The sequence below is a fragment of the Phascolarctos cinereus genome, unplaced genomic scaffold (genome assembly GCF_003287225.1).
Source record: "Phascolarctos cinereus isolate Bilbo 61053 unplaced genomic scaffold, phaCin_HiC Scaffold_3;HRSCAF=262, whole genome shotgun sequence".
Classification (NCBI taxonomy): Eukaryota; Metazoa; Chordata; class Mammalia; order Diprotodontia; family Phascolarctidae; genus Phascolarctos; species Phascolarctos cinereus.
Window position 1 is genome coordinate 211142208 of NW_027555736.1, and position 27500 is coordinate 211169707.

The window sequence follows — 27500 nt, forward strand, 5'->3', positions numbered from 1 at the left end:
TCTGTAAAGTGAACTAGGGAAGGAAATAGCAAACCTCTCCAGGATCTTTGTCAGGAAAACCCCAAATGGGGTCACGGAGAGTCAGAGAGCTGAAAAACAATAGAATAGCCTGTATGTTCCATGACTATGATGCATGAGCAGAATGAGAAGTTGGATAAGAAGTTTTCTATGGTCCATTTCAAATCTAAGTCCTCAGAGACTCTGATCTTGTGCTTCTCCAAGAATGAAACACCTACTGGAAAAGATTCGTAGAATCTTTGAGTTGAGTAAGCAGAAAACTTGACCTTGGAGCTTGCCTTTGAAATAATTCCACTGATATCAGATAAGCAAAATAATTCTTCCTCTTGATATCAGCCTTCCAACCTCATACCCCAAATAGCTGTTCCATGGCACATGGTCATCTTGATTCCTCTTGAAAACTTACAGTGATGGAAAGCTCACTACTTTCCAGGGTAATCCATTTCATTTCCTGAGAGTTCCAATTGTTCTTCCTTATATTGAGCCAGAATTTTCCTGTCTCTAACCTTGATCTTTTTGTTCTATTTCTGTTCTCTAGGGCCAAATGGAACAACTTTAATCCTTCTTTCATACAATGGCCCTTGAGACATTTAAAGAGTCTTACCCTGTCATTCTCTTAAGTTAAAATGGCCTTCTTTCTGCTCCTCATTCATTATATTCCATTTCTTTGCCTTTGTACAGACTTTCCTCCATCCTTGAAATGCCTCTCCCCCTCACATCTCCCTCTTAGGATGTGTACTTTCCTTTAAGCTTAGCTCAAGTGCCTTCATCTAGATGAAGATTTCCTGATTCTCCTCATCTGTATGTTTCCTGAACTCAAATTACCTAGCGCCTGTGTCCTATTTTGTATTTTTATTTGTGTACATATTACCTAGATAGAATGTAAGCTCCTTGAGAGCAGGGATTATTTTATTTTCATCTTTGTATTCTCTGGGGCTATGTACTCAGTGCCTGGTACATAAGATCATTGGGTTATAAGATCATAGACAGAGTTGGAAAGAACTTAGAAGTCAAATAGCAACATCTCTTCATTTTACAGATGAGGAAACTGAGACCCAGAGAGGTAAAGTGACATGGTCAAAGTCATAAAGGTAACAGGTTTTAACTAGGATTCAAATTTAACCTGTAGATGCTTAATTAACATGGTTTGAATGTAAAGTTCACTAAAAATTACAGCTTGCATGTTGCACTGATATTCCAATACTTAAATGGATTAGATATTTATTATGGAACTTGCCCATAAACATATTAAATTGTATTTCCCAATAAAATCATATTAGACTGCAAACATCAGCAGTAGGTGAAAATATTACCTGCTGTGCTTAAAACTGGGCACTGTGCATCCAAACTGGGTGAGTGGGTATCATGAATGTGATCAACTCTTGGCAACCTGTGATGAAGTGTTTTTGCCATGACATTTGAGAGTTCCATCTGTTTCTAACAGAACTCTCTCTGCCTATGAGAAAAAACATGTAGAACCCAAACAGTCTTTTGCTTAGCAGAAAAGGATCTTTGAAATCACTTGCCATTTGGGTCAATGAATAAGTATAAGACCTTCACAGGGTATATGGTCTTATACTGATGTATTTTCTTTTTAGGTTCCCCAGTATTTATCCGGAAGTAGTTTTCGCTTTTCAGTTTTCAGATGGATTAGTAGATGTGAGAAATTATTTGAAGAGCCTGTATATGAGACGGAGTAGGAAGGCAGCAAATCCTCAGCTTGCATTCCAAACCTTCTGTGTTCTGCCCTTTATCAAAACATACATCTAGTTCTTCCTTGGATTACAAACATATTCAGACCTGTATGTATCTCTTACTAAATTCTATAATAGTTTACTTCTATGGCCAGGATCCTTCATTCAAGCAATTAAATGAAAATGACAGAATCTTCATGAGAAGATTCTTTGTTGCTCATCTAGTCATGCAGGGTAGCTACAACTGGGTGGATATTTGTCAAGCGAAACTGAATTCCTCTGTTAATGAAATGGTGACTACATCCAAAAGTTGTATTTTAGTGAGAGGATATTCTGTATCATTCCATCAGCTGTTTAGTCTTTACAAGACTTTTGGCTGAAATAGTTTTCTCCTTGCCATAATAATGCTCATTTCAATTTTTCTGAGAGTTTCTATTTACCCTGTAATCATTTTCCCACTAGTTAATAATTTTTCCTCTAGGGTGTTTTTTTTTTTTTTAACATTCAGCATGTAATGTGGTTTCTACATGCTCTCTGTTCTTTCCCTTAAGAATCACCATTATGGGAGCAGCTAGGTGGCACAGTGGATAGAGCACCGGCCTTGAATTCAGGAGGACCTGAGTTCAAATCCAGCCTCAGACACATAACACTTACTAGCTGTGTGACCCTGGGCAAGTCACTTAACCCCATTGCCTAGCCAAAAAAAAAAAAGAATCACCATTATGCTATGGAATGGCCATGTCACTTTGTTATGCCAAGGTTTTCATCCTGTAGCTGGGTTCTAGCTCTCTGTCTCTGTTTCTGTTTTTCTCTGTCTCTCTGTCTCTACCTCTTTCTGTTTCTCTGTCTGTCTCTGTCTTTTTTAATGTCTCTCTCTCTCTCTCTCTCTCTCTCTCTCTCTCTCTCTCTCTCTCTCTCTCTCTCTCTCTGTCTTTCTCTCTCTCTACCCCTCTCCTATTATCCTCACTGAGCTGCCATCTCCTATCTGCCAGAGCAGACGGTAAGTGGTCGAATTCTAGCCACCTCTTAAATGTCAGACAAATGCAAACCTCATCTTGCTGCCTTCACGCACGACCTACTGCAGTCCCCCATTCTCATCTTTATCTGATTCACAAGCAATAACTTTGAGACAGCTGGGATGGCTGAGCTCAGTTGGTTGTGAACTTTATCTTCCAGGTCATCTTTGGCATGTGTGTTTTATATATAAAATCGCTGCGCGGGTCAATTTGTTCATCTACAAATCTTTATTTTTGCTTTTGTCTGTGTTTGAACTATACCTCTACAGCATCTTGTGGCCCTTGCCACACACCAAGCGTGACCGTACCCGGGGCTGTCAGGGCTCACGTGGGAAGGGCTTTTCAGACTGCGCCTGGTTCATTATTCTTCCTTGAGTTGTTTGTTCAGTGCTTTGGGGAAGGTGACTGCTTGGCCAGCTGTGTCACGGGTACTACTCCCTGTGGGCTGATCAGTGGTTAAAAGGCCTTCCAGAGCTCTGAGGGTATAGTAGCAAATGTTGATAAGGCTTCTGGAAAGAGCCTAATAGTCACAACTGGAATGGAATGTTAGCCTCAGTATATGAAGATAATGCCAATGACTTCCCCCCCCCCCACACACAGTGTTTCTTCAATGGTTTCTATAGTAAAAGTAATTGCATTCATACTCTTGCCGAGCTCAGATCTCTTTCTTCCCATTATAAGCCTGGAACTGAGATCCAGCAGGACTGTATCTAGCAATTTTTGCATCTAGAGTAAGCTGGGGATGGTGGTATAGAGGAAGGCTGCCCCAGAACTTCAGGAAGTTTCCTTGCTGCTGAAGAGGGAGTCGACAAGCATTTATTAAGCACTTACTATGTGTCAGGGCATCTTGGATAGAGTGCTAGGACTGGAGTCAGGAAGACTCATCTGGCCTCAGACATTTACTAGCTGTGTGACCCTGGGTGAGCCACTTAACACTGTTTACCACAGTTCTTCATCTGTGAAACGAGTTAGAGAAGGGAATGGCAAATCACTCTAGTATCTTTGCCAGGGAAACCCAAAATGGGGTCACGAAGAGTCAGACGCAACTGAAAGATGGCTCAACAAAAATGTTATCAACAAAAGTGTACTAAGCATTGGAGAGACAAAAAATGGTAAAAACACAGTCCCTGTCCTGAAAGAGCTTAAATCCTATTGGGGGGGAGGTGAGGGGGGGTGAGAGAGAGACAATAATATGCAAGCAACTATGTACATACAAAATAAATATATTAAAAATGGTAGGTAATCTCAGAGGGCAGGCACTAACAGGTAGGAGGTGTGGAGGGCAAAGGGGATTCAGAAAAAGCCTCTTGTAAAAGGTAAAAATTGAACTGCCCTGAAGGAAGCCTGGGAAGCCAAGAGGTAGAGGTGTGGAAGAAGAACATCCCAGGAATTAGGGACAGCCAGTGACAAGGCATGGAGTTGGGAGATGGAGGGTCCCATGTGGCAGGAGTAAAGTGTAAGAAGACTGAACAGATGGAAAGGGGACAGGTTGTGAAGGGCTTTGTAGAAGCCCCAAAGAAGAAGACATTTAAGTAACTATGTGACCCTGGGAAAGGCATTTAACCTCTCTTAGCCTTGGTTTTCTTATCTAGAAAGTGAGGATAATAATAGCACCCAACTACCAGGGCTGTTGTAAGGATCAAATGAGATAATATTTGTAAAGTGGTTTTAATAGCACATAGTAGGTGCTTAATAAATATTTGTTAAAATGTTCCAAAATATTGATCCTGGAGGTAAGAGAAGAACCACTGGAGTTTTTTGAGTGTGGAGGGAGCATGACATGGGAGGATCTAAACTGAAAGGGGTGCCTTTTGCCATTGTTGGGGGGGTCCAGCTGGGTAAGGGAGGAAATGTGCTTTGGGGTGATACTGTTGGCACCCTATTAATTTCCTACCCAGTAGCAAAGTCTCAATTGTCCCACTTTAGTTACCTTGGGGATTAGTTGGTGGTCCATCATCAGAGTGGGGTTTTGTTTTTGTGTTTTTTTTGGTGGTTGTTGTTATGCTGATGTGAGGATACTTGAAATCTGGAGGTAGGGGGGAGGAAAAAAGAATGACTAAAAAGGAGAAGGGGGTTAGAAGAGGAAGAAGAGGTCTCAAAGACAAATTTCAACTACTTCACAGTAAGGACCATCCCTGGATTCCTTTGTTCAGCTATTATAAACACATGCCCAAGGAACATTCTGCTATTATAAACATACGCTGTGGAAGAGTTGTGGTCTCCACCTCTTCCTGTGGAACATCTGGTCGGGGAAATCAATTTATAAGAAACTATTATCATATTCTTTTTTTAGAGAATTTCTTTTATTCTACTGGGTCTTCTCACTTTGTGCATTCTGTTGAGTTTGTGATGAAAAGATTTCCATCAGATTGCTCTCCCTGGTTCTCAACAAGTCCAGATAGCCTCCCAGCCCTTATTCTTTTCTTATTCTTTCATGCTGAAGGATGGAACTACTAATCAGAATAGATTCATTAGGGACTCAAACATTTATTACTTCCAATGTTAAAGTCATAATTATTGAAGTAAAAACCCCTCATGTTTTTTTTAAGTGAAAATGAAAAAATAAAATAATAGAAAATACTTTTGGGAAATGGAATTTAAAAAAAAGACAAACACTTCTGTAACTTAGAGAATAGTGACCGTGTAACCTTGGGCAAATCTCTTAACCATTCTGGGCCTGAGTTTCCTAATGTTTAAAATTAGGAGACTGGACTAGATGGCATCTAAAGTCCCTTCCAAATCTAAATCTATGATCCCTGGGAGATATTCCTAGTAAGTGAAAGGCAGAATGAAGGCTTAGACCCATGCCTAAATATTTCTTTAACAAAATAGATGACCAGATGATTGTAAATTTTAGAGTCTAACCCAGCTTTATTCAATTGAACATGCCTTCTGGTTAGCTCTACAATATCTTTTATATCCATCTGTCTCCTTTCCATTTCTATTGCCACTAGCCTGGGTCAGGACATCATTATCCCTTACCTGATCTATTGTAATCATTTCCTTATTGGTTTTCCTGCTTTATTCTCTTTTTTTTCTTTAGTCTAACTTGTACACCCCTGGCAATTTAAAGCTGCTGAACATAACTCCATTCCATTGTGTTCCCCCACCATCTACAATCCTATTCAAAACCCTGCATTGTCTACTGAACAAAGCTAAAATTCCTTTCTTTCTTTTTTTCTTTTTTTTTGGTGGGCAATTAAGTGACTTGCCCAGAGTCACAGAGCTAGAGATTGTTATATGTCTGAGGCTGGATTTGAACTCAGGTCCTCCTGACTCTAAGGCCAGAGCTCTATCTACTGTGCCACCTAGCTGCCCCCACTGCACCACCTGTCTCCAAAGCTAAAATTCCTAAAACCTAATGTATAAACGTTCCACAACTTGGCTCCCACATTCCTTTCTAACCCTGCCTTATACTGTTCACCTCATGAACCATATAGTTTAGACAAATCTGGAATCCTGTGCACTCTTGCCTCCGCTTCTTTGTGCTGATTTTATGTATTATGTACCTGGAACGCTCTCCTCCTACACTTCTGCCTGCACAGTCTTACTCATTTTTATCATCATCATCATCATCATCACCATCATCATCAATTATTATTTACTTCTTGTGATCATATAGATGACCAGAAATTTTCTACATCCACCTGTGAGAGTTCTCCCTCTCTCTTCTGATTTTGTTTCTTATGTTTCTTTAGTAAATTTTCATCAACATTGTATTGTTTATTTTGTCTTTTGTGATGTGTTGCAGGCACAGCTGGTAAGCAAGCAGCTTCTTAATTCAGGTTTGATGTTGGGATGAAATTAGGCACTTGTAAGTCACTCAACATTTAATGAAAGAGGAGGTTTACTTTGGTTTCTCTGGGTGAGGCCTCCTTCTCCTCCCTCAGGCCCCTCCTTGTTTCCACTCATGGTCTCAGGCATTGACCAAGTCTGAGAGTCTCAGACTATACATGGCTAGGACTTTTTATGCCCTCAGATCAGGAAACTCTGTCAGGGGAATCTCTAAATTTATGATTGTAGAAACTGTGTCAGGGAAGTCAGGAAAGTATCAGGAAAGCTCTAGACCTATGATACACTGCTTAGATTCCTAGTATCAACTTCACCTTGTGATTTTTGTTTTTGTAACCCCTATCCCAAGGCCCACTGGGATGGTACTCTCTCCTTAGTCATAGAGGTGAATGCCCTACCTACCCTCCATCAGGGACCAGACAGAATTGGCGAGAGGCAAAAGTTTAAACTTGTGTTATTCCCTTTGGGACTGGTCAAGCTTTGAGTCTTCATTGAACATTGAGTCCTGGTCAATCTTGAGGCCTCTCATCTCTCACCAACTCTGCCAGGCCCCTCATGCAGTGCAGGACATTCATTTCCACCACTAAGGAGAGAGTCCCATACCAATGGACCTTGGGACAGGGGTTGTATTTTCAATTGCTGATTAGAGTAATCTAGAATTTTGATATACTTTTGTTTCCAGAGTCTATTTTGCATGTTTATTCATCCATCTGATGGGGTGTGGCCCAAGCCAAGGTCTTTGCCCCTTGTTCCAAAGGGAATCTGGCTCCCCTTTGTCTACAGGCCACAGCCCCTCATCTCCCTTTGCAAGCTTGCCTCAGCCTACCTTTTAATCTCATTCAGATGCCTTTCAGTTCCTTCATTGTCTATTCAATCTCTTAGACATTCCAATCTCTGGGAATTCTCACCCAGACCCTTTTCCCAGACCATTTTCCCAGACCCTTCCCTGGTCACCCAAAGTATATAAGATCTACCCTGGCCCTCATTCAGGGCTGAGAATCTCATGCTTAAAAGGCTGAGAATCTCTTATGCCCGCTTGTCTCATGCCCAGGGTGTCACCTAGCCTAAGTGTTTTATCACTCATAAACTTTCCTCTGGCTGAAAAAGATTTGAGTTGAATTCTTTCAGACAGGGCCTGGTACCATGATCTTGGGGTCCCAGCAGCACCCCAAAAGTCCTAGACCTCTTCACATCTACGTATCTATCTATCTATCTATCTATCTATCTATCTATCTATCTATCTATCTATCTATCTATCTGTCTAATTCCTTTAATTGGAAGAGAGGGCATTCAAGCTTTTGACTCTACATACCAGTTAGATATTGATGTAATTTTCCTGTGACATTCTGCAGGTTGTTAGTAGCTTTCACAAATCACTTATGCCAGGGTGGTGTTTGATGCCTATGATAAGGCATATTCATTCAGAATTTCAGATTTCCTCCCATGGGACTTACCTTGGCAATAACATAGACTGTTGTGAACAGGTCCTGAAAAAGTTTTTCCTCTTTTTGTCAGATACTGAGGGAGAATGCATTTGTTCATGATGATTGCAGCAAATGCCAGCTTTTTAAAATTACTGTGGTATAGTTGGTTTGCTGTTTGAATTCATGCTGTCAAACTCAATCAGAAAGGGCTTTTAGAAATTTCTAGCTCAGTTCATCTCTTTTTCAAAAATTTTTGTGGCATCAGTACTATTTTTATCTTCCATTTCACTACATAGAACATTTGGAGTTTCATTAAGTGGAGATTTTCAATGACCAAAGATTCTTCAATGTTTTGGTTTTAAGGTTTTGTAGCCCCTTGATTTCATCTCATTTTTTTTCTCCTAATCTAGGCTTAAGGATGAAGTTATTTCTTAAGATTGCCCTGCACTGGCAATTATTGGCAATGATTATTGAGTTACTTGGAGCTGGGGGTGCTACTGACGGAGGACACTAGGAAGTCCTTGCCTATAAATGGTAAGATCTGTTTCCAAAGATATTATCATAAAGAATGAGCACATAATGAAAGCATTTATGGAATCAATCGATTTCATGCTACTTCATGGTGTCATCTACACTAAAGCATTTCCAGCAGGTTGGGGTATTGATATTCAAGGCAGCTAGATGGTATAGGGGCTAGAGTGCTGAACTTGGAATCAGAAGCACCTGGGTTCAAATCTTGCTTTAGAGACTGACTAGCTCTGTGAAGCTCGGCAAGTCACATTTTGCAAGATTGTTGAGAAGATAAAATGAGATATTTTACAGCACTTTGCAAACTTTGAAGCATGTATAATTATTTTGGAATTGGTATAGTTGATTTTTCTCTCTTCATATTTATGCAGTTTTGAAATTTACAAAGTGCTTTTTTCACACACAAAAAACTATATATCAATATCATTATCCTCATTTTATAGATGAGGAAATTGCAGCTTAGAAAGATGAAGAGACTTGACCTTCAAGGCTCAACTCAAACACTACCTGCTCTGTAAAGCCTTTCCCAGTGGTCCCTGGATAGAGGTGAGTGTTTCCTCTGAATTCTTGTTGTGATCTCTCCTTCCTTCTTACCACATTATTGTGCATCCTAGTACTTGTGCACTTGATGTACTATCTCTTACTAAATTATAAGCATCATGAGGGCAGGCATTGAGTTTTACTTGTCTTCATATTTTCCTCAGTCCCTTGCATGGTGATTTGCACATAGTAGGCACTCAATATATGTTTGCATTTTTGCTGAATGAATGTCTTTCTTTCCTGGGCATCCTGAAGAAGTGTTCCTCTTCTCCCTCCCACTTCATGGAATAATTTGACATTTAATCTTAGAATAAGTACCGGTCCTGTGATTTCATTGATATAAACAACTCTTGGGTGAGACAACTCTTTCTATCAATGTAGATCAGCACCTTCTGTGCATCTATAATAAGAGAGTTGCTTGTGATGTTAAAAAAGTTCAAGAGACATGGTTTTAACATTTTATTAATAATGATATCATTTTATTAATAAGAGAAGTCAGTGGCACTCTCAAATGCCAAAAATCATCATGGTGAGTGGGCACATTGCTTCTATGCCCTTCAAAAAGTGGGTGTTCCCGAGGGTAGCAATCAACTCTGATTGGTTAACAAGTAATGAAAGAGAATGAATATTACAATGAAGGCCTGGACCTGTTCTAATGAACTTTGATTATGTCATTTACTTCTGAATTACCCCTAGCCTTGGGCAATCAATTCAAGGAATTTATCCACACCCAAACCAGAGCAGAGTATAATGAACTTCCCTACCTTAGATGAAATTTCTTGTAAGACTGGGTGAGGTCTTATGGGATTGAGGAAAAAGTTAATTCAGCCTTCAGAGGATGAGTTTTGAAATGAGAACTTTGGAAAGAGGAGAACTCTGGATCTCCCCAACTTGTTGGTTATTAATAGTCATTTCTCTCATTGACTTAAGAGCAGAGGTGTCAAACACAAGGCCTGGAACACTCTTGTGTGCTTTCAGAACCATATTAAAAATGCAATTGGGAAATATTTCACAAAATACATAAAAATATAATAAAACATAAATAATATATTGCATTTTAAAATTAAATCAATATGTGACCTGTAGGGATCCTTATGTATGGATCCATGGCAGCCATTAATGTTTGAGTTTGACACTACTGCCTCAGAGCATAGAGAGGGTAAGTGAATTGCCTAGGTTTCACAGCCTTTATGTGTCTAAGGTAGGACTTGAATCCAGGTCTTCCTGGCTAGCCCTTTATCCACTATGTCACACTACCTTAATCTGCTTTAATTTTAAGATTAGGAAAAATATAATTTAAATTCTTACATTTTAGTAACAATACTCCTTAATTGGGCAGTGAGGTGGTGCAGTGGGCCTAGAGCATAGAACATTGGGCCTAGTGTCAGGAAGACTCATGTTTGTCAGTCCAAATCTGGTCTCAGACCACCTGTGTGATCCTGGGCAAATCATTTAACCCTGTTTCCTCAGTTTCTTCATCTGTAAAATGAGAAGGAAATGGCAAATCACTCCAGTATCTTTCTGGAGAGGTCAAGAAAACCTTTAATGGGGTTACAAAGGGTAAGATGTGGCTGAAAAAAAAAAAAGAGTGACTAAAATGACTCCTTAAGCATTTGCCGTGGATCCTAATTGTTTTTTTCAATTGAGGCATAAGAACCTTCAAGGTAGCTGCGTATAATTTTAGTGTGAATCCATCTCTTTTTGTAAAACTTTTGCCAGTACCATTTAAAATAACTCTGAAAGCCATCTGATACTATTTCAGCAGTGTTCCTCTTCTCGATGATGTCAATATCCTATTATGTAATGCTTTCAGCACAGCTGTTGCTTCTACAGGTCAAAATTTTATTCTAAAAGAATCTAAAGCTGGGAGTGACTATAGAGATGCTTCAGCCTGATCTTGTCACATTGCAGATGAAACAATTGCAGTTGAGAAAAATGAGTTCTTTCACTGGAAGGGGGACATGGTTAAAGGTCACTTAGGTGGGAAACATCAGGCTAGTGAATGTGTCTTGTTCACAGGTGTTGTCCTGAATCTCTAAGAAAAGCTACAGAATCTGTAGAGATCTCCCTTGCTTGCCGTACAGATGGGCCCCTGATAAAATCAAGCCGATGGGAAGTGGACCTTGTCTACAAGGCACAGTGTGTAGGTGGGTTGGAGATACAAGAGTGGTCCTTTGTTTATATCATTTTTCTGTACATGGTCAATACCCAACAGGTATTTCAATACAGAAACATAAAATCTTATATTTAGAACTAGAAAGGACCTGAAAGATCATCTAGTTCATTCTCCTCATTTTACAGGTGGGGAAAATGAGGTCTTGAGAGGTTGTGATTTGCCCATGGTCACGGAAGTAGTAAGTATCAGAGCCATGGTCAAAACATAAGCTCTCTTAACTCCTAATCCAACACCTTTTCCTACTATGCACAATGCCTCTTTGATTATTTCTATTTTACAGATGTGAAAAGTAAGGCACAGAGAGATTACCATGTTTGCCCATGGTCACACTAAGTAAGTTAAGTATTAGTTAGGCAGCATAATGGATAGAATACTGGACCTGGAATCAGGTAAGACTTGAGTTCAAATCTGGCCTCAGATGCTAGCTGTGTGACCCTGGGCAAGTCACTTAACCTTTATCTGTCATCATTTCCTCATCTGTAAAATGGAGATTGTTGTAAGGATAAACAGAGATAATATTTGTTTTTAAAAAATTGTGAACCTAGAGTGCTATATAAATGCTATCATCATTATCATCATTTTTTAAAAAAAGGCAATCAGGGTTAAAGTGACTTGCCTAGGGCCACACAGCTAGTAAGTGTCTGAGGCCAGATTTGAACTCAGATCTTCCCAACTCCAGGGCTAGCACTCTATTTATTGCACAACCTAGGTGCCATCACTATATACCATAGTGCCTTTCATGTCTCCCTCATTGATACCTGGAATACATGTATGTATGTTTTGACTGGACCTGTGATTTCATTGGCACAGAGAACTTGGTAAGAAAGTTTCCTATACCACTGAAGACTAGCACATCTCTACAATTTATAACATTACATATTTGTTTTGGGAATTGAGAGGTGACTTGCCCAAGGTCACTTGTTCAGTAAGTTTGAGAGGCAGGACTTTCACTCAGGTCTTCCTGACTCCAAGGACAGCTCTCTAACCACTGGGTAACACGGCCTGTTAGCCCAGGCAAGCTTTCATGTTCCCAATAAAGACCTTTCCCTCCCCCAGCCTCATCCCAAATTAATCATTTCCTTCTTTGCATTTATAGTCTATTTCATACAATTTGACCTGCATATTTATTGCTACACTTTGTCTTCTTACTGTTTCATATGTGGTACATCTCTTCCCAAGTGGATTAAGAACTTCTCTAGGGAAGGCACTGTCTTCTCCTTCTCTGGTTATCTTCGTCATGCCTTGCACTTTGCAGAGAACATAGTAGATATTTCCAGGTTAGCTTGTTGACTAGGCCAGAACCTTATCTGATAGACATCTTTTAGTGGGGATTTTTAGTGGGTAGAATAAAATGAAGAGTTATTAAAAAATAAAAAACAACAACTCAGTATGGAGAGGAAGACTATTTTCTTTAAAATTCTTAGCAAATAAAATTTTCTACTCTACTGAATGTAGACGCAGGGGGAATATTTTTCTAAATGATCAGAGAAATATATCTGATTCTTTACTGTCCCCTCAAGGCTACAAAGCTTGCTGTTCTCAAACAAGAGTCAATGCCTAAAGCGTTTGACTGTTGTTATCAGAGTTTACCCTTTTTTAAAATGTCCTTTTAACTAGTGTTATTCAGAGAATGGGGAAATGAAGACGATACAGGAGTAAAAGATCCTTGTTGGAATGCAGAGCACCCGGGAAGAATCTGATTTATCCTTTCTGTAGCTGTTCCACCATTCTTCTCCCAATCACCCTCTATGGGGGTTTTAAGGGAGAGTCCCATTAGCTTAAAGGTGACTCTTAGCATCTTAGAATTGGACTAAACAAAGGGACCCCAGCCTTTTCTGGAGGAGGACCTACTTTTAATGTCACAGAAGTTTTAACATGAAGACAAGAGTATATTTGCTGATTATACTGGTCTGGTTTTAGGGCTGGAGTGGGAGGTGACAGGGCAAGACATTAAGTGGAGCAGGGAATACTGATATTGTAAATCACTGGGGTGAGAGGTAGGTAGTAGTGGCTGCTTATGAGTTGGGGTGGGGAGAAGAGGGCAGAGATTCTTTTCAGTCATGCCTTGATCCATGTTAGAAATGCCATGGAGAGGGAGAGTAGAACTGGCTTCAGTTGCCAACCTCATAATCAACCAGGTCAAGTTCCATACAAGCCAACTGATCACAATCAATCAGCTGGCACACTCCAAAATAAAATAATTAGCATTGCTATATATTACACTAATTACATTTCTTTTTAAAATCTTATTTTTATTGCTATCATCCCACACCTCTAGAGTCATCCCTTGTAACCAAGATTGAAAAAGAAAGAAATATGTCATTCAGCATGTGCTGCATTACACACCCATAGTTCCCTACTTCTGTAAGATATTTACGTATTAAAATGCTTTTTTTGTACATGAGGAAATGGAGGTGTGCTATATAATTTTTTTCATTTAATATTTATTTTCTCCCCAGCTCTAACAAAGAAAACAAAAACTCATCCTGTCTTTGAATTGTAGAGTTGAAAAAATACCAGCATCTCCAGAGTTCCCCATCTTAATCAATTACAAAAAGTGGAAAATGAGAAGCCAAAAAATTGTCCTGTGTAGGGGGAAGAGCACTGGATCTAAAGTCAGGTGACCTGCACTCAAACTTTGCCTCAACTCCTTAGAATCTGTCTGATCCTATGACCCTGGGCATGTTATTTAAACTTCTGGGGCCTTGGTTTCCTCCTCTGTAAAGTGAGCAAATTGGACAAGATAATCTTTAAACTCCCTTATAGTTCTAAATTCGAATACCCTATTAATTAATACAGGTTTGAGAACAGCAAGCTCTGTAGCCTTGAGAGGACAGTAAAGAATCAGATATATTTCTCTGATGATTTGGAAAAATATTCCCCCTGAGTCTACATTCAGTAAAATAGAAAATTTTATTTCCTAAGAATTTTAAGGAACATAGTCTTCCTCTCCACACTGAGTTTGTTTTAAAATAATCTTTCATTTTATTCCACTCACTAATTAATGCAAGATGTGTCATAATTTCCCAGGTGAAAGAATGAAAACTCATTGATTAAGCAAGCACTTACTATATTCCAGGCACTGAGTGCTGAGGGTATAATCCAAATGCAAGACAGTCCCTGTCCTTAAGGAGAACTTATATTATTAGGATATAAGGGAACGGTGGTGGCCAGGGAGAGGTGTTTCACGTGGATAGGAAGTGTAGCCACGGGGCAACTGATGGATAGTGCCTTCTGGGAAATAGAAGGTTCTCCATTTGATTTGCCAAAACTGTAGGTGGAAAGGGGGAGGGTTTACCCAGGTGACAGGATGGTATAATGATGGCCAGAGAGTGATAGGAATTGGGGGTCTGGATTGGGTTAGTTATGGAGAACTCTCACTAATCAGGGGTGTGGGGCTTCTGGGCAGAAGCTAGAGAGTTGAGTTCTAGGTAGGGGTGTGTTGGGGTCTTGTTGTTCATCCTTTGTTTTTGAAGAGGACCAATGGTATCACGGGGTGATGTCTTGAACTGTGCATGAAGTCATCTGCCTCACTCTTTCCTCCAGAATCATCAAAGTCCAGCGGCAAGACAAAGGTCAAGAAAGTGGCAAGGGCCCAAGATGCAGTGGGTTGTTGTTATTTAGTCTTTTCAGTTGTGCTTGACTCTTCAGGCTCCCGTCTGGGGTTTTCTTGGCAAAGATCCTGGAGTGGCTTGCCATTTCCTTCTCCAGCTCATTTTACAGATGAGGAAACTGAGGCAAATAGGGTTAAGTGACTTGCCCAGGGTCACACAGCTAGTAAGTGTCAAGTGTTTGGTCTGAGGCTAGATTTGAACTCAGGTCCTCCTGACTTCAGGGCCGGTGCTCTATCCACTGCACAGGTAGGGGCTTTTAAGGAGGGAAAGGTGGAACAAGGTGGCAGAAGGGGAAGGGGGAAGGGAACAAGTATTTATAAAGTGACCACTATATTCCAGGCACTGTGGTAAGTGCTTGCAACTATTACCTCATTTGATCTTCACAACAACCCTAAGGGATAGGTGCTACTATTATCCCCATTTTACAGTTGAGGAAACTGAGGCAGACAGAGGTTAAATGATTTGTCCAGGGTCACAAAACTAGTAAATATTTGAACCTAACTGCCTCCAGTTGTAGAGAAGACAGCAATTAGAAGAGTAGAAAAAACCCAACATTTTTCGTGCTCTCATTCTGAACCAAGGAGATGGCATTGAAGAATTGGATAAATTCACGAAAATTCTGTGGCCTTATTTGAGAAACAGGTTCAGCATTTTCTGTGAAGCTGTGAGGACCTGCAGGAAGGTGGAGAGAAGGGAAGATGCTACTAGCAATGCTACCTGTCCTCTTTCAATTAACATGGTGCCTCATTGTCTGAGAGATAGACTTATGTAATAGTGACTCTACTAGAGAAATTCTTACAACTGGGGCTGTAAGTCACTTTGAGGATTTACCTACATCTTTGAGATTCATGGTTGAACAATCAAAGATTTTTATTCTGTTAGTCTTTTGTTCATAAAACTTTATTCTGTACTATTGCACAGTACATTCCTGTGAATGGGCATCTGGCCCCAACCTTCTGGAGAGTGCCATTCATATATCTTCCCAGGCTTTCTGGGCATGAAATTAAAGAGTGAAAAATCCAGCAAAGTAAACCTGAACCCTTTGGGTATCACCGGATGCTGGAGACAATGTCAGCTGGAGGGCAGAAATCCCCACTGAGCTGCGGGAGAGCTGCTCTGAATCTGTCATAGTTTGGTGCCAGACTGATTGAGAAGTAAAGGGGAAGGTGGACATCTCAGAACATGGCCTGAAGAGAAAGGATAACAGATGGAGAAAGCTTGTCATGGAAGGCTAAGGGAGCTGCCTCTCACTGTCACCTCACAGCTGTACTGGGAACCAGTGGCCAAGCAGAACTGGTGGTGAGGCAGGCAAACACAAAAGAAGAAAAAAGTAGTCTTTGCATGGGGGCAGGGCAAGGGGGTCAAGCACCAGAGAAGCTACAGGTCAGGAGGTGCCTTGGAAAGGAGCCCTGATGTGAGTGACCTGGAGAGTGAATCCTCACCATGGAAGTGTCAGTCAAGTAGCTTTGAGATTCCCTTTCTGATCAACTGTTTGATGGTGTTGCATCACCAATTACCTATTGGTCATTAAACCAAATGTCCTGGAAACAATGCAAACTCAACAGGTCCAAAATTGATCTCACTGTCTTTCCTTTAAACACACTCTTCTTCTAAACTTCCCTGATTGTGTCAAAAGCACGACCATTCTTCAGGCCTCCCAAATTTGTAACCACAGCATTATCCTTGAGGCCCCACTCTTCCTTACCTCGAATATCTAATCAGTTCTCAAATTTTGCCGTTCATTGACAACATCTCTCACAACCAACATATTTTCTCTACTGATACAGCTACCAACTTAGGTTGGGTCTCATCACTTTTTTACTGATTGTCTGTATTATTACAGCAGCCTATTAATTGTTCTTACTATCTCTCGTTTCTCCCCACTCCAAGGTGATATTCCTTAAGTTCAGACCAACTCTTGTGCCACCCTATTGTTTTGAGGATAAAATATAAACTCCTTTGGTTATCTTTTCATGCCTTTCACATCCTTTTCCAAACTATCTTTCCAGCCTCATTGGTCTTTATTCCCCCTCCTGCAGTGTGTGATCCAGGCAAACTGCCCTTTGTTTCCTCACACAAAAACCTTTGCAATAGCTATGCATCCAGCCCAATCCCTATAGCCATTATCCTGGGAAGCAGCCCCTGTGGAGATACACCCTGGCAGTTGCTCCTGTAGGAGCAGCAGCCACATTTTTTGGAGAGCTAGGAAATAAAATTCTTGTCACCAAAGTCTTTGGCACTGTTGGTTGGTTCAAAATCAGAAACTAATATAATTTTATCAGTGAAAATGACATTTAAAGAGGCATTATCATCTGCTTTGCCACTAAACCCTAAGGAAAGATCATGGGAATTTTCCATTTGATTTGTAGCTGAAACCTTCTGTATGTGTTGTCTCCACTAGAATATGAGCTCTCTGAGAGCCAAGTACATTCTTACATATATATATATGTATATATATATATATGTGTGTGTGTGTGTACATATATGTATATGTACCCATATATTAGTATATATGCATATATATACATATATATATATACACACAAGTATGCATCCCTATTGCTTGACATAGTGCTTTGTACATAGTAAACATTTAATAAATGCTTCATTCATTCATGTTACTTCATTTCCTGTCTATGTGCCTTTGCTTTAAGCCATACCTGAAAAACACTCCCTCTCTCTGCCTCATATAGCACCTCTTTTAAACAGGACACAAAAGTTTTGAGAAGAGGTATAAAGTGATTCCTGTATATTATACATTAGTTCATTTTTTTAAAGCTCTGAGTTCATTTCCAGTTAGTGGCATTTCTGTCTGTCTCTGTTGCTCTGTTTCTCTCTCTCTTTCTCTTTCCCTCTGTCTCTCTCTCTCTCTCTCTTTTCTGACTCTACCTTTGTTTCTCTCTCTGTCTTGCTGTCTCTGTCTCTCTTTTTCACTCTCTCACTCTACCCCCCTCTTTCTCTCTTCCTCTTGCCCTGTGCACTTTGTAAACTCAATAACATAATTGTATGTGTGCACAGAAGCAGAGTATGAGGACCCAACTGGCCATAAATCCATAGTTGCTAAGCTCAGCAAGAATGAAGTCAAGTTTTCCTTCTGCTACATTGGATTTGTGCGGCCTGCCGTAACCTGGATTATTTTTCTAAGTAAAAGGAAACAATTTGCTTGCTGACAATATACTGATTTAAATATGCTTTCAAATATGGATTTTCTATAAACCCAGAAACAAGCCCAGCTTATCTGTTTGGCTTTTAATTCTGAAATTTATTAGCTCTTCCTATCCATTGAAGATACAAGCTTCCTCTTAATTGTTCCATTTTTATTCTTACCCCTAAACATAGTAAATCTTAATGGCTGTGCTTCAAACATTAAGAGGCAATGTCGTAGCTGTAGAAGAAAAGTCTTCAAAACACATTAAATTAGCAAGAGTATAATAACGTGCTCAAGCTGTTCATCAGAATTTATATTGACTTTGAAAGAGTAATTGTACTAAGGAATTTTTAAAGGGACCTTCCAGATGGACGCATTCTCCAATATATTGTCATAAGCTGGGTTGCTTTCTTCCATTTCTAAGCTTTTCTGAACTGTGAAAATGATATTTTTCCACTTTAATTACAGAGCTGGTTGAAAATGTATTCTGTTGTTTGGCAGTATTACCGACACACACTATTTGTTTATGGCTCTCTGAGAAAGCCATTTTAATAAGGTCAGATTTGCAATTTAAATGAACTTTAATATTTCTTGCAAAGTCTGGGACTACTTATTTATGCAAGAGGTGAATACAGGGAAATTTATGGTTTAAAAATATGTTTTCCTGTTTCTTTTTTCAAATGGTGCATTTCAGGTGATAAACACTGTTCAACTACATTTATTTAGATATTTTTCAGAAAAAGGAAGAAAACTCAGATCAGTTAAATAAATTATCATCTTCCCATCAAGGAGCTATTAATGAGATTTTTTTTTTTTGCCTCATCTATTAAAACCACACCCAAAACACTCACTGTGACTATGGGATTTAATCACCATTGAATGTTGTCTTCTGCTATTCTCTTTTGCAAGACAAAACACAACAGAAAAAGTTGAAAAAAATTGGGAATCCATATATTTACCACATTCTTGAAAAAAATATGGCACATTTTATTTTGACACAGCTGATACTTTTTAAAAAAATTTATTTATTTTTAGTTTTCAACATTTACTTCCACAAGATTTTGAGTTCCAAATTTTCACCCCATCTCGCCCCTCCCCCACCCCAAGATGGCATGCATTCTGAATATCCCTTCCCCAAGTCTGCCCTCCCTTCTATCTCTCCCCCACCTTCTCTTATTCCCTTCCCCTTCTGCTTTCCTGTAGGGCAGGATGGATTTCTGTACCCCATTTCCTATATTTCTTATTTCCCGGTTGCATGTGAAAATTTTTTTTTAAAATGTGTCTTTTTAAAACTTTGGGTTCCAAATTTTCTCCCTTCCTCCCTTCCCACCCACCCTCATTGAAAGGGCAAGCAACTCAATATAGGTTATACATGTGCAGTTATGCAAAACACTTTCATAGTAGTCATGTGAAAAACTAACTCTATTTCCTTTAATCCTATCTCATCCCTCCATTTATTCTATTCTTTCTTTTGACCCTGTCCGTCCTCAGAAGTGTTTGCTTCTGATTGCCCCCTTTCCCAATCTGCCCTCCTCTCTATCATCCCCCTGCTCTCTTGTCCCCTTCTCCCTTTATTTTCCTGTAGGGCAAGACAGCTTTCCATACCCAATTGAGTGTGTATGTTATTCCCTCCTTAAGCCAAATCCTGTGAGAATAAGATTCACTCATTCCCTCTCACCTTCCCCAGCTTCCCTTCCACGGTAAGAACTTTTCTTTTCTGTTTTTTTTTGTGAGATAATTTACCCATTCTACTCTCCCTTTCTCCTTCTCCAGTATAATCCTCTCTCACCCCTTATTTTATTCTCCAGATAGCACCCCTTCATCTTAAACTCACCCTGTGCCCTCTATCTATATATCTATATATCTATATCTATATCTATATCTATATCTATATCTATATCTATATCTATATCTATATCTATATCTATCTATCTATCTACATACATATAATTTTTTCCCTCCAACTACCCTAATACTGACAAAGGTCTCATGAGTTATAAATATCATCTTTCCATGCAGGAATGTAAACAGTTCAACCTTAATAAGTCTCTTATGATTTCTCTTTCCTGTTTACCTCTTCATGTTCCACTTGAGTCTTGTATTTGAAAGTCAAATTTTCTATTCAGTTCTGGTCTTTTCATTAAGAATGCTTGAAAGTCCTCTATTTCACTGAATGACCATTTTTTCACCCTGAAGGATTATACTCGGTTTTGCTGGGTAGGTGATTCTTGGTTGTAATCCTATCTCCTTTGCCCTCTGGAATATTATATTCCATGTCCTCTGGTCCCTTAATGTAGAAGCTGCTAAATCTTGTGTTATCCTGATTGTGTTTCCACAATACTTGAATTGTTTCTTTCTGGCTGCTTGTAATATTTTCTCCTTGACCTGGGAACTCTGGAATTTGGCTACAATATTCCTAGGAGTTTTCCTTTGGGGATCTCTTTCAGGAGGTGATTGGTGGATTCTTTCAATTTCTATTTTGCCCTCTGGTTCTAAAATATCAGGGCAGTTTTCCTTGATAATTTCTTGAAAGATGATGTCTAGGCTCTTTTTTTGATCATGGCTTTCAGATAGTCCAATAATTTTAAAATTCTCTCTCCTGGATCTATTTTCCATGTCAGTTGTTTTTCCAATGAGATATTTCACATTGTTTTCTAATTTTTCATTATTTTGGATTTATTTTACAGTGTCTTGATTTCTCATAAAGTCACTAGCTTCCAATTGCTCTATTCTAATTTTTAAGGAAGTATTTTCTTCAGTAATCTTTTGGACTTCCTTTTCCATTTGGCCAATTTTTCTTTTTAGGGCATTCTTCTCCTCATTGGCTTTTTGGACCTCTTTTGCCATTTGGGTTAGGCTATTTTTTAAGGTGTTATTTTCTTCAGTATTTTTTGGGGTCTCCTTTAGCATCACTCTCAGTTTTTCCTCTACTTCTCTTGCTTCTCAAAATCCTTTTTGAGCTCTTCCATGACAGGGGACCAATTCATATTTTTGTTGGAGGCTTTGGATGTAGGAGCTTTGGCTTCACTATCTTCTTCTGGTTGTGTGTTTTGATCTTCTTTGTCACCAAAGTAAGATTATATAGTCTGACTCTTTTTGGGCTGCTTGCTCATGATCTCAGCCAATTACTTGAGTTATAAACTTTTTGTTAAGGTAGGAGTCTATTTCCAGTGTGGAGAATGTACTGTCCCAAGCTTCAGGGGTTTTGTGCAGTTGTTTTCAGAGATACTTCTAGGGACCTGTACATTTTCAGTTCCTCCAAGGTGCTATGATCAAAGGCGAGATGTTTACTCCTTTCCTGGCCTGTTCTCTAGTCTGTGAGTGACCACAAGCACTCTTTTCTTTCTTGGAACTGTGAGGAAGATATCCTCTTCAGAGACACTACAAGCTCCACCAGGTCAGCCCTCCTCCTCACCCCAGGACTGCCACCCAGAACTGTGACCCAGATCCAAGCACAGGCAAAGCAAGAGAATCCTTCACCAGTAGAGAGATCCCTGCAATCCCCCTCTGATCAGCCACTTGATTCTCCCTCAGTCTGTGGGCTGGAAACTCAGGAGGCAGCCACCACCCCAGGGCCATGCTCTCGGGGAACTGGACCTGAGACCCCACTCTCCTCTCTCAGCACCACAGAAACAGACTTTCCCCACTGACATTCTAAGTTGTCCCTAGCATTTGTGGGTTGAGAGGTCTGGAAAGCACCATAGCTGCCTGCTATTCAGTCCTCTGAGGCCTGCTCCAGGTTTGCTGCGGCCTGCTGAGCCCATGCCAAATTGTGCTCCTCTTCCTGCACGGTGAGATATACCTTTCCAATCTACCATCCAGGTGGTCTTGGGCTGGAAATTTGTTTCACTCTCTCTTTTTGTGGGTTCTGCTGTTTTAGAATTTGTTTAGAGCCATTTTTTAATAGGTATTTGGAGAGGTTTGGGGGAGAGCTTAAGCAAGTCGCTGCTTTCACTCCACCATCTTGGCCCTGACTCCCCAGCTGATACTTTTCAAACACCACTCAAACAAATTGCTTTGAAAGGTACATTCCTACGAAACAGTTATTTTATTAGCGGCTAGCATAAAGGACCCTTCAGTTTTGAACTTAGGCCACTAACAATGACCACGATAACTGATCAGAGATTTGTTGAGTGTCCATGCTGATTTTATTAACATGTACCTGTTGTAGATTTGGGGTGCTAGGAATCCTGAAATGCAAGGGTACAGGGCGGGTCTGCCTCAAAAGAATTTGGCCATTCAAGCCTTCTTTTAGTTAGAGTAGTGAGGTTTTATTATACACCGATTAGACGGGCAAGATTTCTAGTAAATCTTCACTATTGTAACACCAATAGAAGAGGGAAGGACTCCTAGTGAGTCTGCCTAATTTAATGGGAGTAAGATTGGTACTTTTATACAGAAAATGACAGTAAGGAAATTTGGATGGGATTAAGGAGTAGTAAATAGCCTGGAGTGGTGGTGGGGGCATAGATAAAGGGTCTAGATGGGATTAAAGGGTGTCAAGTAAGCTAATTAAGTAATCAAGCTTCCTTGGGCAGAGGCACCAGTGATCCGGGACTGGGTTGTTTTCAGTGACATGGTCTGTTCCTTTTAGGGGTCCAGCATGAATCCCACAACCCCATCATACCAAGTATCAAAATGTATATTCATTATAGCATATTTGTGATAAGTGAAAGTTGAAAATAAAATGTATCCATTGATTGGAGAATGGCTGAACAAATTTAGGTATATGAATTTAATGGAATATTACTGGTTATAAGGAATGACAAATATGAATAAACATGGGAAGACTTGCATAAAATTAGGGAGGATGCAAAAGAACAATATACACATGACTACAGCAATGTATATCACTACTCCATACACTCAGACTAGCGACTTACCAAGAACTAAGAAAAGAATTAATAAAAAGAAAGAAGAATGATAATAGGGAAAATGTTAGAGCACCTGATTGAGACAACTCAATCCTGAACTATTTAAACAAGTCCAGCAAGTGACAGTCAAAAAATGGGAAATGGATAATACACATGCTATCAACACCAACTATGACGTTTTAGGTAGAAGTTTGTTGTTGTTTTTCAGTCCTTTAGTCATGTCCAACTCCCTGTGACCCCAGGGTTTTCTTGGTAAAGATACTAGAATAGTGTGCTGGTTCCTTCTTTGGTTTATTAAAGCAGGTTAAGTGACTTGCCCAGGGTCACACAGCTCATGAGTGTCTGAGGCTGGATTTGGATTCAAGTTGTCCTAACTTCAGGCCCAACACTCTAACCAGAGACATCTAGCTATAGACGTTTATATAGAGGTTTAGGCCATTTAAATTCCGTGAGATGTGATTTAGCTACTTTTATTCTTCTTGTCCTGGGGATTTCTCTATCCTCTGTGTTTTAGTTGTTGTTGTTATTGTTTTCTTTTCCCTCTGAGAACTTCTCAGATATCTTTGCATACTCTCCCTTCATGAGAAACCCTCTGGATCATCTAGTGTCCTTTTCAGTAGATCTTCCTTCTAACCTCTTTCTTAAGAGTCCTACTTTTATAGACCATGGCCAATTAAAATGCAAGAATTCTGTTATTTTTGAGGTATCAACTTAAGGACCCTTAATGCTGCTGCAAGAAAGCTGTGCACTTGAGTTTGTGATGGAAAAAAATGCCAATGAGGACCCAGGACAAAGAGAATTCATATCTGGTCCAAGAGATAATAGGAGAGTGAGGGGCTCACCCAGCTCCTCTTGGAGTATGACTAAGCAAGTTGACCACATAAGCTTACATAATTTTCATTTTCTGACAAAGGAAAATATATCAGTTTCTCTTTAGCGACCACATTCTTTTTTTTTTATGGATAAACTTGAACAGTAATTTCTTGTTTGCTTCTGGCATAAAAAACATTGAGTTCAGAGAAGCATAGGAAGACTTGAATGAACAGTTGCAGAATGAAGTGAGCAGAACCAGGAATGAATGAATGAATGAATAAATAAGTAAAAAACATTTAGTAAGTGATGATTATGTGCTAAGCACTGAGTGGTAAAAACAGAAAAGTAAGATAGTCTCTGCTTTCAAGGAGCTCACATTCTAATGGCAGAGACAATACATAGGGAAAGTTTCACCTACAAGCAAATGGAAAAGTCCTGAGGTCCTTAGGGTTCAGCAGCAAAGCTTGTCTTTTTCTTTAATGCCATTTCCATCGATAAAATTATGTCAGTTTCAGAACTATTTGACAGTATCAAGGATGTTGATAGCAAGAACTTTCTTTCCTGGGTCTTTAGCAGCTGTGGCTATAGCATGGATAGGGTGTTATACTGCATCTCCACAGGGGTTATTTCATAACCAAGATGATGGATGCAGGCACTGTGCTGGAAGCATTGTTATTCCCAAGGTTCTTGAGTTCAGGGTCCTGGGCCGTTTCCTTTGGTGTGTGAGAGATGATGGTCAAGGTAGTGGTGATGGTTTGGTTTGCCTAGCACATGCTTCCTTTTTCCTCTCCTTTAAAGGTTCTTTGCTATTTTAGCTTGCTTGGCATGCCTACCCTGTGGGTGGCATTTGGTGTAGAGTGGGTGGGAATGGCTTACGTCTTTTCTAAGAGTTACTCCTCCAGATGTTAGCTGTGAGGGCTGGTCTAGAAATGTAGAACCTGTTGTAAATGAGGGTGGTGCTGCTACTTCCATGTGCTCATGGTGATTGTTGAGCAGTTGTAAGAATGGTAAGGAAGGTGGCCCCTTCTTCATAATGATTTTTCCCTTTAATGATGGTAGTAGGGGTTGAGACTAGAAGCAGATATGGTGGTTTGGGGAGACATTGCTATTCCCAAAGCTCTTGGGTTCAGGGTCCTAGGATATCTCCATCACAGTCTGAAGAGAACCTGGAGACAATATCTATAGTAACTAGAATAATGGAAATTTTAAATAATGAATGAAAAACAGGTAAACTTAGATTAACTGCAATGAATGATTTCTATCCTGAAAAAAAATGATGAAATATAAGACAGGTGGGGGGACTTTAAGAGGGGAATGTCATATCATGTTTTGTTCAGCAGTTTTCTTTGTTATAAGAGAGGGTTCACTGTAAGTCAGGATGAATCTGGAAATGACCATAGTATAAAATAGATATTAATCTAAATTAAAAAAACTTGATGACATTTAATATGTCCAAGTATGGTTTTCATGTACTGAAACACTGTTCAACCAGGAGATCTCATTTCAATTTTTTTTTCCCAAAGCAAGATACATTATTAAATTTGAAGTCAGTGATGCAGTTCCTAGGAGGAAGTTAAGTAATACAGGTGCTGTACTTTCTTTTATATAGTTTAATTTACTCTAGGAATTAAGCTCGGAGAATCTAGGTAAATGTGAAGTTCAGATGATCATTGGATTTTTTTCTTTCATATATTGAATAGCTTCAAGGACAGATGCTAGATCACATTCAATTCAAGAAGAAATCTTTTAAGAAATATCCATAGTCACCATTGATGGATCTGTGAATGGGAAAGGAAGGGAAGGGAAGAGAAAGGGAGGGAAGTGGTTAGACTCTAGCCATTCTGAAAAGAAATATGGAACTATATCCCCAGAGTCACTAGATTTTGCTTACTCCTTGACTCAGCAGTGCTGCTATGAAGCATGTATACCAAAGAGATAAAAGATTGAGTGAAAGATCCATATGTACAAAAATATTCATAGAAGCTCTTTCTGTTATAGCAAAGACCTGGTAACTAGAGGGATGTCCATTAATTGGGGAATAGCTGAAAAAAATAGTGGTATCTGAATATAAACTAGATGATAAAAGGGGTGGATTCAGAGAAAGGCAAAAGATAAAACACCTTGCTTTCAAGTTCACAGTCTGATGGGGAGACAACATACAAACAACTGTATATGCACAAGATTTATACAGGATAAATTTGAGGTAATCCACACAGGGAAAGCACTGATATTAAGGGTGAATGGGAAAGCTGCTTATAGATGGTGTGATTTTAGTTCAGACTTGAAGGGAGCCAGGGAATACAGGAAGTGGAGATGAAGAAAGAGAGAAAACGCTAGGCATGGGGCACAGCCAGTGAAAATGCCCAGAGTCAGGAGATGCAGTTTTCTTAATCAAGGAATAGCGCAGAGGCCAGTGAACTGGATCACAGAGTATAAGGGGGTGAGTAAGGTGGAAGAAGACTAACAGGGTAGGAGGGAATCAGGTTGTGAAGATCTTTGAAGCAGACTAGGGAGGCAGTATAATTGGGAAGTCTCATTGAGACTCAGAAGAAAGAAGTATGAAAAGAAGACTTAAGATAAAAGCAAATCCCAGAAACCACAGTGGAAGGAGTAAGTAGTATAGCAGGACATGGTAGGGATGGTAGTTGGGGGATGAGGTACTGGGGGGATTGAGAATGGTGTTTGAATAATGTCATCCAGTGGTTCAGAATCACTTGGATGGAAAGGGTATTATGGGGTGGGAGCCTGTTAATCATTGAGGAACGAGTTCATGGAGGTTATCAATTTCCCCACAGGTCTCACGGTGTACTCTTTTCAAGGTCTTAGGCAGCTCAGATGAGGAGACCAATGAAGGGAGCTGATGGAATAGTATTTCTCTACCTCACCTACAGACAGGAAACATCCAAGGGAGAAGACCAGCAGCATGATGGAATGGAGTGTGTGTGTGTACGTGTGTGTGTGTGCACGCGCGTGCATGTGCATGTGTTCTCCTTCCTCCCCACTCCCCATAGGAAGAGGTAAGTAGAGGAGAAGGGCAAGTGATGGAGTAATTTTTACACTGAATATGTAAAGCTGTTTGTTTGTTATCCTTCATTCTTGAAGAGGACCCAGATGACATCACTCTTGACTGATCAGACCAGTATGAGTTTGCAATACGCTACCACATGCTGGGCACAAATAGTCCGGGTGAATATTTGGGGTGGATTCTCTAAATGTGTGCATCTCACATTCCTTCTGAACTGCTGCAATTCTGCTTTGCTCATAGAACATAGCACCTTCTTTGATGTGTGCATACCATGCTGGGTGTGAGAGACTTTGCCAGTCTCTCCCATGTTACACAATCAATTCCAACGTTCTTCAGAGAGATCTCAAGAGCGTCCTTCTTCTGACCACCATGTGAACACCATCCTTGCGTGAGTTCTCCATAAAATAGTTGTTTAGGCAAGCGTTCATTTGATATTCGAACAATGTGGCAAATAACTGTGAAAGACTTAAGAACTCTGATCAGTCCAATGACCAACCCTGATTCTGGAGGGCCAATGATGAAACATGCATCCTACCTGCAGACATAGAGGTGATAGACTAGAGGTGCAGAATGATTGACATACATATGTATATATATATATACATATATATATATACACACACACATATATTTGCATGGCCAACATATAGATTTATTTTGCTTAACTATCCTTATTTGTTATAAGAGAGGGTTTTGGGGAGGTGGGGGTGGGGAAGAGCTTTAAGGAAAGAGTAAGGAAAATGATAGTGATATCAAAAATAAAAGAAGAGGAAGAGAGAAGAGTTCTAAAGGGATTAAGCTCTTTTATGAAGCACTTTACTGTTTTCCAGGCACTCTG

The 27500-nt window shown here is 39.8% G+C and overlaps 1 long non-coding RNA gene across 1 annotated transcript in view; it reads left to right on the top strand.

Moving 5' to 3' along the window:
- Positions 1-8358: 8358 nt before the first annotated feature.
- LOC110217803 (uncharacterized) overlaps positions 8359-27500 on the top strand; it is a 29065-nt gene continuing 9923 nt past the window's right edge. Inside the window, exons 1-4 of the long non-coding RNA XR_002327144.2 lie at positions 8359-8478; positions 8916-9018; positions 11032-11159; positions 26433-27050. This is a non-coding gene — a long non-coding RNA (uncharacterized LOC110217803). The remainder of the gene's footprint in view (positions 8479-8915; positions 9019-11031; positions 11160-26432; positions 27051-27500) is intronic.